This window comes from Parasteatoda tepidariorum, chromosome 6, assembly GCF_982258835.1.
Source record: "Parasteatoda tepidariorum strain Cologne lab strain chromosome 6, Ptep-v5.0, whole genome shotgun sequence".
Taxonomy (NCBI): Eukaryota; Metazoa; Arthropoda; class Arachnida; order Araneae; family Theridiidae; genus Parasteatoda; species Parasteatoda tepidariorum.
This window is the reverse complement of record NC_141760.1, coordinates 101,381,142-101,392,150: the sequence shown is the minus strand read 5'-3', so window position 1 is coordinate 101,392,150 and position 11,009 is coordinate 101,381,142. Positions and strand designations below refer to the sequence as shown.

The window sequence follows — 11,009 nt, the reverse complement described above, 5'->3', positions numbered from 1 at the left end:
ATATTTTCAATATCAAACAAAATTTACCGTATATATACATGTATATATGTATATAAATCCAGATAAAAATTATTTTTTTGAATGCATCTATACCTTTAAATATACCATTAAAGTAAAATAAATTAGTTTCAACTTTGAAAGATCATGTACCATGCAAACTGTACATAATGTATAACAATGTTCTCATAATATCCTAATTATCTTTAAGAATTAATTTTTGTTGAACAAAATTCTCTATTTATGAAAAAAATACAATGTATACGACATCAATAAATGTATTTATGTTACAATGATTAGCTTTTTAAAAACTTTGAAACACAATTTCTATACATTTTCAGGTGGCTTATCATTATATCACAATGAGTCCTTCATTTTTTTTTTTTTTTTTTTTTTGTAAATGAAGTCAAATGTATGTATATATAATTAGATTTTTTAATGAAAATATGTAAATATATGATTAATCCATCCCCGAAAGCGAAGTGGGTGTAGTAGATTTGTATTCAGTACTCTTTTTTTTATTATTATTTTTCTAAAATATGTAATTTCAAACAATCCGATATTTTTATCTCAATATGAGACTGCTGAGATATGTAGTTAGATTTGAATTTTCTTGTATTTAACACTATTTGTGTTAAGTCTTGCCTTATTTATTTGCTTAAAAAAGAAGCAAGTTTTAGCTACAATGTATGTTTGTTTCGTAAAATCTTTTATTTGATAATCAAATTATTTTTTTTTAGCTCTATAATAAATGCAATATTGTTCTATATTATACATGCTTTGTATGCTTATGTCGTTTTATTTTAAATATTTTATAATAAATAACCATTTATTGGAGCTTTGACTGTTATTATGAATTGAAATAATGAGTTTCATTATTACAAGGTTCATATGACTTAGGGTATTTTTCCGAAAGAAAATCACATTTTTTTGGCTCACTCAAAATTGTTAAACCCCATTTAATTGACCTAATGTGTCATGAGGTCAATGTTACCTTTGATGCAGTACCTTTAATGGTAGTCATGTGTAGCTATTAACAGGGTATCTACGTTCCTGGAAATTCATGAATTTTGGTATTGAACAAAATTTGTTGTGAAATGTCAAGATTTTAACTATTTTTTTAAGAAATCTTGGCAAGTCATGGATTTAGATTGCCGAAAAAATCTTAGTGTTAAAACGGAATCCCCCCCACACACACCATTTCATGGTGTTACGAATATCCGAATTTGTAACAAGATCCTCACTCACAGTCATATTTTATTAAAATGCAAAATGTTTTTATCATGTTCTTTCAAAAAATAAAAGAAAAAACATCATTCCTAGAGCGATTTATCTTAAAAGATAGCTATTACTCAAATCAGTACATGTGTAACTATTACTGAAATCTGTCGAGTTGTAAAGTCCTCCATGTTCCCATAACAAATCAATATCACTGGGGGTACTGATCCTGGAGTTTCCTTGTCTTCTAGATTGGTTCAAAATTACAAGGCTACGGAGTTGAACATTAGTAGTCGTAAACCCAAAATTGGGTCGGCTGTTCAATAACGGTTATATAATAATAAAGTTCAAAGCATATTAACTTCTTTTGTACTGAACAGAAATAAAAAAAAATATATAAAGTACTATATTACCATAGCACTAATACGAACAAGTATAGCACTCGTTATAAGCGAGTTCGAACGTATACGTAAATATTCTGCCAACAGTCCCAACTATTAACCTAGTTTACCATCAATAAAAGACTAAATACTTTACCAGTCTTTCGAATCAATCGGGTTGATAAATACTGCTCTAGATCAGTGGTTACCAACTGGGGGGCTGCATTCGGCCCGCGAACTAAAGTATATTAATTGCCATTTTTTTGTGGACAATTTTCGTAACAAATATATATGGGCTTAATTAACTTTTCTTTCGTTAAAAAAAAAATTAAAAAAACGAATTTCTTCGTTTCTGCGAAATTTAACATACCAACGGTGCAAAAAAAATTTATTTCTCAGGTCTTGCATCCAAGAAAATATTTATTCAAAGACAAAAATAATCGTGTATGTTTTGCTCTTTTTTATTTCGTTTTTTTTTTTTTTTTTTGTATTTTGTGAATATAATTCAGCATGTGCGTATCAGAAATTTTCTCGAAGAAATTCTCCGATTTAACTTTTTGAAACCACTCATTTTGGACGAAATTATTTACATTTGTAAATTTTAAAACGCATCAAGGAGGTAATGAATATCATGTTTTATTTAAATTCTTCTAATTGAATATGACATGAGCAGAAAAGAAAAAAAAAATTAATTTCAGATGCTCAATTTTTTTGTTGCTGTAATTCCTTATAAGTTGAAAAAACTTTTTTTGATAAAGTTGCAGCCCGTAATTTGATTGGTGTTTTTAATTGCGGTCCCCGGCCTCATGTAAGTTGGAAACCCCTGCCCTAGATAATCAAAGAATTTTTTTTATGATCACAGTATTAACTGGAATTTTCTTTTCTTTATTTTCAGATTGGTTCAAAGATAATTGTAGTTCATAATAACAAGTAATGGTTAATATTTTATTTCACAAAAACAAAAAGTTGTCGAAATTGAAGAAATGAGGATTTATGTAAATGATTTTTTTATTTACACGCACACTCACATCCACCGACCTATTTATTAACAGCCATGATAGGAATGCCACATCATTTTGACCGACGTGGACAGGAGCTGGAACCCCTATCACCTAACTTGATCACATGGCAACCAAGAGGACTTTTGAAAGATTAGGTTTTTTGATACAACATTTCTATTTTAATTAATAATGGTAGGAACTTTATTTACGTCGCACTAGAGCTGTACAATGGGCTATTGGTGTCGGTCTGGGAAACATCTTTGGGGACAATCCGAAAACATGGCATTGCAATTTTGATCATCTGTAGAGGGGATGGCTTTGTTAGCCTGATGGCCTGCGCGCAAAGTCGAGCTCTTTACGGTAGAACAGTTTAACGAGGACCGATATCCTCGGTCCGTACGCAGGCTTATCAAAGTGGTCTCCTACCCGCTTACTGACCGCAGTCAGTGAGGCTTTGACGTTGTTCGACTGGGAACCATGTCTTTACGATCAGTCCACTGCGGGAATAGAAAACAACTAATTATTCAAATAAACTTTTATAGTCATATTTCCCATAAACAACATAAACCTTTTTTTCCCGAATGATTGGGAATGACCATAAAAAAATCTCTTAAAAGGCAATGGGTGAAAACAGAGGATGTTGTAACCTTAATAAATGATATCAGTAATAATTGGTTAAAATACAGGATGCCTATTTAAATCTGTAACCTTGTTTTTTCACATGCAAGCCACTGAAATTATGTTTGAGGAAATGGAGGCTAACTGTAGTAAAACGCCTTGTGATACTGCTCCACCATGGGGAAAACTGAAGAGCTAGCGTTTTCATCTCTGAAACTGTGGATGATATGATGAATTACTGAGTTTTACTTTGTATGAATTGATTCCTTTCCAGTAGGGGCCGTTAATATATTATGTAATCAATCTAAAGGAGCTTTTTTTTCTCTATCTTTTTTACTGTATTCTGTGCTATAATTAGACCAAAGAATTTTATAAAGTAAATAAGACTAGTCATTACAAAACAATATGATTTTTGATGCATGAAACTTATAAGAAATTCCGTCCCGCAGTGGGCTGATCGTTAAGACACGGTTCCCAGCAGATCACCGAAGTCAAGCATGACTGGCTGCGGGTGGGTGACCACTTGGATCAGTCTGCGTAGGGACCGAGAGTGTACGGTATGGGTCCTCGTTAAACTGTTCTACCGTAAAGGGCTCGATTGCGCGTGCAGGTCGTCCCCTCTTCAAAGGATCGAAATTTCGATGGCATGTCTGTGGATCATCCTCAGAAATGTTTCCCAGACAGTCGCCTGTAGCCCATTGTGCAGCTCTAGTGCGGCGTGAATGAATTATAATATAAGAATTTCTAAACATGGGAAAGAACCTCGTTTTTTTAGGAATCTTTTAAAGGCATGGTAGAAAAGACACGTAATTTTTACCTCGGTCAAACGTGGGCAGCGCCGTAGCTGGCACCCCTCTATCCAAGATCATGATAGATTTATCCATGGCACACTTGCTGTGCTTATACGCAGGTTTCTGAGTCGACTGTCAGATTGAACTTGCAACATCCAGCTCCGTTCTGCAGCTCATTAGGAGAACTATCAAAAATATCTGTGTTCTTTCTTTCCAATTGTTTTGATTGTGTGTGTATTATTTCTGCAGGTCTAAATCTAAATGAAGAAGATCCAGAAATTCTTTCTCACAAATTATGAAATTCGTTTATCCGCAAAAAAATTTCACGCAACGTATTTAAGACGAAATTCTTTTATGATTTATGCTGCCGAAATGCTTATAGCACTTAATGACTGACTAACGATTTGTCTTTTAGTATAAAACTAACGATTTTTAGCAACTAAAGTTTTGAACATAAATTTCGAAATTTCCGTTCCGTTAAATTTAGTTTATACAATCGTTTGATTTGCGTATCTGAATTTTCTCTTGGCGTGCTATAATTTCGACTTTTTGTGGCATTTAACTCTGTTCAAGCTCGACACAATTAGGTAGGTTGGTACTTTATTTACGTTGCACTAGTGCTGCACAATGGGCTATTGGCGACGGTCTGTGAAACATCCCTGAGGATGATCCGAAGACACGCCATCGCAATTTTAATACTCTGACGAGGGGGTGACTCCCCTGCTTTGTTAGCTTGATGACCAGCTCGCGAAACCAAGCATTGTACGATAGAACTGTTCAACGAGGACCGATACCGCACACCCTCGGTATCTATGTCGGCTGATCAAAGTGGTCACCCACCCGCTTACTGACCGCAGCTAGTGATGTTTGACTTCAGTGTTCTACTGGGAACCGTGTCTTTACAATCAGTCCATTGCGGGACCGACACAGGTAGGGAGAAATGATTCGTGAATCAATTGAACATTTTTTCCAAACAATAATGCTTAAATTAAATAATAGGTATTTCTTAGAAATACTCTTTGTACCTAAATGTCTCTGGGTTAACAAGGTTCAAGGTAATTGTTGGCAAGAAGTTATTGATTTACGCAATTAGTTGCACAGATATTTCGTCCCGCAGTGGACTGATCGTTAAGACACGGTTCCCAGCAGATCACCGAAGTCAAGCATCTCTAGCTGCGGTCAGTGTGCGGGTGGGTGACCGCTTGGATAAGTCTGCTTTGGGACCGAGGGTGCGCGGTATTGGTCCTCGTTAAACTGTTCTACCGTACAGTGCTCAACTTCGCTTTCAGGTCGTCGGGCTACCGAAGCGGGGGTGCCATCCCCTCTGCAGAGGATCAAAATTGTGATGGCATGTCAACGTATCATCCACCGGGATGTTTCCCAAACCGTCGCCAATAGCCCATTGTGCAGCTCTAGTGCGACGTGAATGAACATGGACATGGCAATAATTAAATATAAATGTTATACAGACTTAACTTTTAACCGCTGTCTTATATACCCAGATTGCAGCTTTATTGCTAATATTTTGAAGGTTTAGAAATCGCAAAGAAGTTGGTTTTTTTCTTCTAGAGAAAAAGTACGTTTTTCATTGCTCGTCAACACTCGACACAGAGTTCTCACGAGAGCGTTTGCAGGTTGATCGTAGTAGTGTTAGAGTTGGAGATTGATGTTTTCCGAAGCTTTTTCATGAAGTCAGTTGGTTAATAACTAGGTTTTAGCGAGAGTAATGTGACTAAAGAAAAGCCACGTTTAAGTTTCTATTTCGAATTTTTATTATTTTCTGAATATCATTTTTTTTTTGTTGGATAATAAGCGAACATCCATGCATTTATAGTTAGATGTTAAAAATCTCCCTCCTTATTTCAGGATTACCAAAAAACAGGTAAGCCACTTTTACTCTTTACCTTTTGGGGGCCATCTGGTCAAAATGACCAATCTCCTAGACTACCAGTGGTGCTCCAAGGAGCCCATAGAAGATATTTTGGCTCATGCTAAAAACAACGGCTCAGCAGACTTTTGGTTTAATATTGAAGCAAAAGAAAAATCTAGTGCTATACCTCAGACCTCACCAGTACGCCTTAAAGCAGACCTAAATGCTTCTGTACCGACAAAAAAAATTAAAAGTATTAGATTCCAAAAAAGCGGGTCGCTCCTTATTCAATGTGACGACTTAGAAACTGCAAAATACATCTTAAAGATAAAAACAATCCTAGAGATTCCTGTAGCAGTTGAATGCCTTCTAGAATGCATTTCCTCCAAATTCATTCTCGGGAACTTTCCTGTTGAAACTTCGGTTTCGGACATTAGTCGGGAGTTCAATTTTGAAAACAAGACACAAGCTCTAGAAATTCGTCGGTTCTTAAAACAAGGGAAACCGACAACCACAATCCTTTTCAATGTCTTAGGTACTGTTGTCCCTGAGAAAATACGTCTCTGCCCTTATGAAAATTTAAGGTATATTTAAGGTTGATTTGAGGTATTTTTGAGGTATTAAGGTTGTTTTGAGGTATATTTAAGGTTGCAGAGAAAACAAATAAAAATTATACCTCGTAAAGGTTGTAATTAAGGTGTACGAGGTTGATTTATATATACTTCAGCTTGTTTTGAGGTTGTTTAAAATTCACTTCAAATCATCCAGACTGATAAGGTGATTTTTAAGGTATACCAGGTTTATTTTCTTACATTTGTAACAAAAGAGGTATTTTTGAGGTGTAAAATTTTTTACCTTATTTCAACTAAAAAGAGTGAGATATTTATTGAGGTATATGAAGTCATTTTATTTATACCTAAGCTTATTTTGAGGTTGTTTTAAATTCACTTCAAATCAACCAGACTGATAAGGTGATTTTTAAGGTATATCAAGTTGATTTTCTGATACTTGTAATAAAAGAGGTATTTTTGAGGTATAAAAAAATTGACCTTATTTCAACTAACGAGAGTGAGATATTTATTGAGGTATATGAAGTCCTTTTATTTATACCTAAGCTTATTTTGAGGTTGTTTAAAATTCACTTCATATCAACCAGAATCATGAGGCAGTTTTTAAGGTTCACCAGGTTGTTTTTTTTACACTTGTAACAAAAGAGGTATTTACGAGGTATAAAAAATATAATTTTTTTCAACTAAAGAGAGTGAGGTCTTTATTGAGATGTATGAAGTCATTTTATTTATACCTAAGGTTGTTTAAAGTACACTTCATATCAACTAGCTCACTTCCCAGAGTTCCGTGCTAGCCGGCAAATGGCGTGTGTGTTTACAATCGAAAGTTTCTTTAAAATTCGGTAAGTGTGCTTGACATTTATTAATTTAGCTTTGTCACTTTTAATCAAATATGCCTCAACTTTCAAACTTAAATTTCATTATTTTTGTTTTAAAGACGCGTCCTGATCTTACATTATTTAAGTCGGAGGATATTCTTTGAGGCTATTGTTGTAGGCTTAGCAATAAGACAGATCAATCTAAATATTTCTCGTCGCTGTTTAGGGTAACGTTACTGGTGAATCGTTACAGCAGGTTACGCACAGTATATTTTATTGTTTGTAATTTATTCAAATATAACTATTCTTTTTGTTTTGCTTAAATGTATATGTTTTAACGTAGCAGTATGCAAGCTGATTGAGTAAAAGGTTCATAATTTCTCTTATAAATAAATCACTGAAAATTGAAAGTTAACAGTTTCTATATATTGCAGGTAATAAAACAAATAAACAATACTATTGTAAGGAACGAAATGCATATTTGTTGCCTTCAACAAAAATCTAACATACATATTTAACTAATAAAATAAACATATACAATAAAAATTGCAATCAGGGTAAATACATCACACAAAAATTTTAATATTTCTTCAAAAGTTGCATTTTCATAAAAATATATATTTACAAACATGAAGAAAAAAAACAATCCTGTTTTTCGAAGTAAATATTCATTTTTTTAAATTAATGTTTACTATTAACAGGTGATTCTAAGGTAGGAAACAAGTTTACCATATCAAATCAACAAATTTCATTAAAAAATATATGAGAATTCCTAATAAAATCTGAAATTTTTTTTTAATAAAAATATATGTAATATGAGATAAGATTCAAGCTAATTTTAGTGAACTAATTTTTTAACCCCCCTCACAAATTAATAAAGCAAACTTCATAAATTTTCATAATCTGAAAAATATTTTGTTTTTAAACTCCAGAAATGATGAGAAATTGGAAATTCTAACATTATCGCAGAGAAAGAAAAGAATTTTTTTTATTTTTAAATGTGCAGAGTAAATAAAAATATAACGCTAATAAATAAAGAATTTTGAAAATTAAATTCTAATAACATTAAATTATGTAAGGATCACAGAAAACTATAATATCAATGAAAAAAAATCAGAACCGAATAATTTCGGTAATAATAAGTGATTGATATTAGCAGCGATTACATTATATATAAGCGGGGATTACTGAACTTACATATACATTGCCTCTAGAGAGAAAAAAGTTATTCTAATTCTAGATTGTTCACCACATTAGCAAAATAAATTTTTCCAGTGTCATCGCACTGGATGGAAATACAAACAGAAGATATATTTGTCACAGGAATTAAGTTAAAGTTGCCAGAATTAGTTACTTGTGTAATATGGCTTAGTTCAACATTAAAATTAAGATTAAGAGAACGCATCTTTTCACCAGAAATCATTTCTTCAATAACACCATAATAATTCCAGCAACAGCATATTGAATTCTGACAAGTACAAGTTACTAAAATTTTTATGAAGAAATTAATGCAGCCTAGTTTAAGTTTACTTGCCCTTTTATACATAAGCTTGGTTTAGTTGAGTATCTTAAAAGTATTTGTATGTGTATCACCTATTAAATAATATCTGAAGTTAGTTAGCAAAAAGGCAACTATAGGTAAAGGAAAACTGGCATCCACTTAAAAAATTCTCATGCAAAATTCAAACTTTTTGTCCGTTTAGTCCACTAAGGCAACGCCCCGCTCTTCCGTGCCACAGGTCCTGGGTTCGATCCTTGGGCCGGGCAAGGTTGACTCAGCCTTTCATCCCTTCAGTGGGTCGATAAATGAGTACCAAGCATGCTTGGGAACTAAACACTGGGGGTTCCGCGTTCGGCTGACCACCTAACCGGAACATCTGCTCCTGCATCCCAGAGCCCAAGGTCAAGAAAACTGAAATGGGCACAGTAGACCTTGGCCCTCTATGGGCTGTCGCGCCACTGTGTTTAGTTTTATTTTAGTTTTTAGTCCGCTAAGGCAAAATCTTGAATATTATTCTAGATCAACATGATGCAGTTTAATATTTTGGAATGATTTTCAATTTATTTTTAATAAGACTCGTAAAGAGACTAAAAGAACATGAAAACTTTTCGTATAAATAGTGTGCTCTAATAAAATAGTTTTTATCTTTAATCCACAAAGAATATTGTATAAAACAAATTTACTGAGACAGCTATTCCAAAAAAATAATTTTATTATTTCAATTAAATATTAAAATCATTTTGGTGAACCTATACTTAATCTGCTTATATTGTAGTTAAAAAAGTTTAAAAGTATTATTGACTCTGGATTTTTGTTGTCAACATTAGTAACTTATCAAAGTTATATAAATATATATTTCAATTTCCTTCAATTTCTTAAAAAAAAATCTCATCTGAAAATTTCCAAATGAAACTTGCTATGCAACTTTTATATAACTTGATTTTACTCAACTTGAACATGCAACTTTTACAGAGCTGCTCCGTAAATGGCATCCAGAATTTCAAGGTTTGAATAAGGCTGTCAATAATACGTGCTCTGCAGCTAGGAGGAAGTGGAGACTAGTAACTGGAGAGCCTTCCCCTGGGAGTAACTCTAAATATACACCAAAAAGAAAAAAGACAAGTAAATTATTCTCCTTTGATTCAATGAAATCTTTTCACCTAAAAAATTACTGATAAAGTTTGCATGATCTTTGATTTTTGAAAACATTATTTTATAGCATTATCTTAAATTATTCCCTCAGGCAAGTAAACATATAAACTTAATGTTGCTTTTATTTCGATGGGGCATGAAAAACACAAAACATTGATGTTCTACATTCTTTTATTAAAAGATGATTGATTCTTGATCACATTAAATAAAAGGTTGAAAATGACCTTTTGTTTTTAAAAACCTTACGTGATAGACAATTATTTTCGGAATCAGCAGCATTGAGAATTGGTTTTAGTACAATTTCTTTTGCGAAATTGGACTAAAAATTTAAACAAGCAGGCCAGTGTAATTGAATTTATTCAAAATTTGCTGAGAAAAAAATTTAAATATCAGCATAACAATCCATAATTAAAAATGGTCGGTTGAATTATTGGAAAATTAAGAATTTCAATAAGCGTGTTATTTCTACAGCAGTTTTTATATGCATCTTATAGAAAAATTAGCTTTTTTAAGTGATATGTTTAAACAGTCAAAATAAAGAATTGAAATATACTGGGAGGAGAGTTTTGCAGGTCATTATTATTATTCATCTGCTGTTACTAAAGAAACCATTTATTTATTCAAAATTGAATAGAAATAATAATAAAAGGTGATTTATGCAACGAAATAAGCTTTAAAATATTATTCTAATCTTTTAAAATTTGTCATTATCAATGTAAATATGACTCTCGCTAATTCAAATTTTTTATTTATAGGTTCCAATGCTCCAAATAACGTAAGCACAGCAAACTTGCAGAAGAAGCAGAGTAATTGTCAAGAATTTTGATTTCTTGAACGAAAAATTAATTTTTTTTTGTTAATAAAAGTTTTTATTTGTAAGCTGGCTAAATTATTTAAATTTGCTGTTATTTCGCTTTTACAAAAAATTAGCGCCTTTAACATCTGTTCTATATAAATGAGTTCCCACATTTTTCTGAAACAAATGTATCCTCTTTTCACGATAGTTTAATTGAAATTATTAAAATTACAGAAACATTTGAAATGTTCTTTTAAGGTTTATGAGTCAGCATACTTAACATTATTCAACTCTACAT

At 32.5% G+C, this 11,009-nt stretch overlaps 1 long non-coding RNA gene across 2 annotated transcripts; it reads left to right on the top strand.

The window, feature by feature from the left end:
• The first annotated feature begins 6,566 nt into the window (after positions 1-6,566).
• On the top strand, positions 6,567-10,794 carry LOC147808252 (uncharacterized). Of its 2 annotated transcripts, XR_015434804.1 has the most exons (3): positions 6,580-7,286; positions 9,736-9,885; positions 10,671-10,794. It is a non-coding gene; the product is annotated as an uncharacterized LOC147808252 (long non-coding RNA). The 2 variants fall into 2 exon arrangements; XR_015434803.1 differs by having other exon boundaries at positions 6,567-9,885.
• The last annotated feature ends 215 nt before the right edge of the window (positions 10,795-11,009 follow it).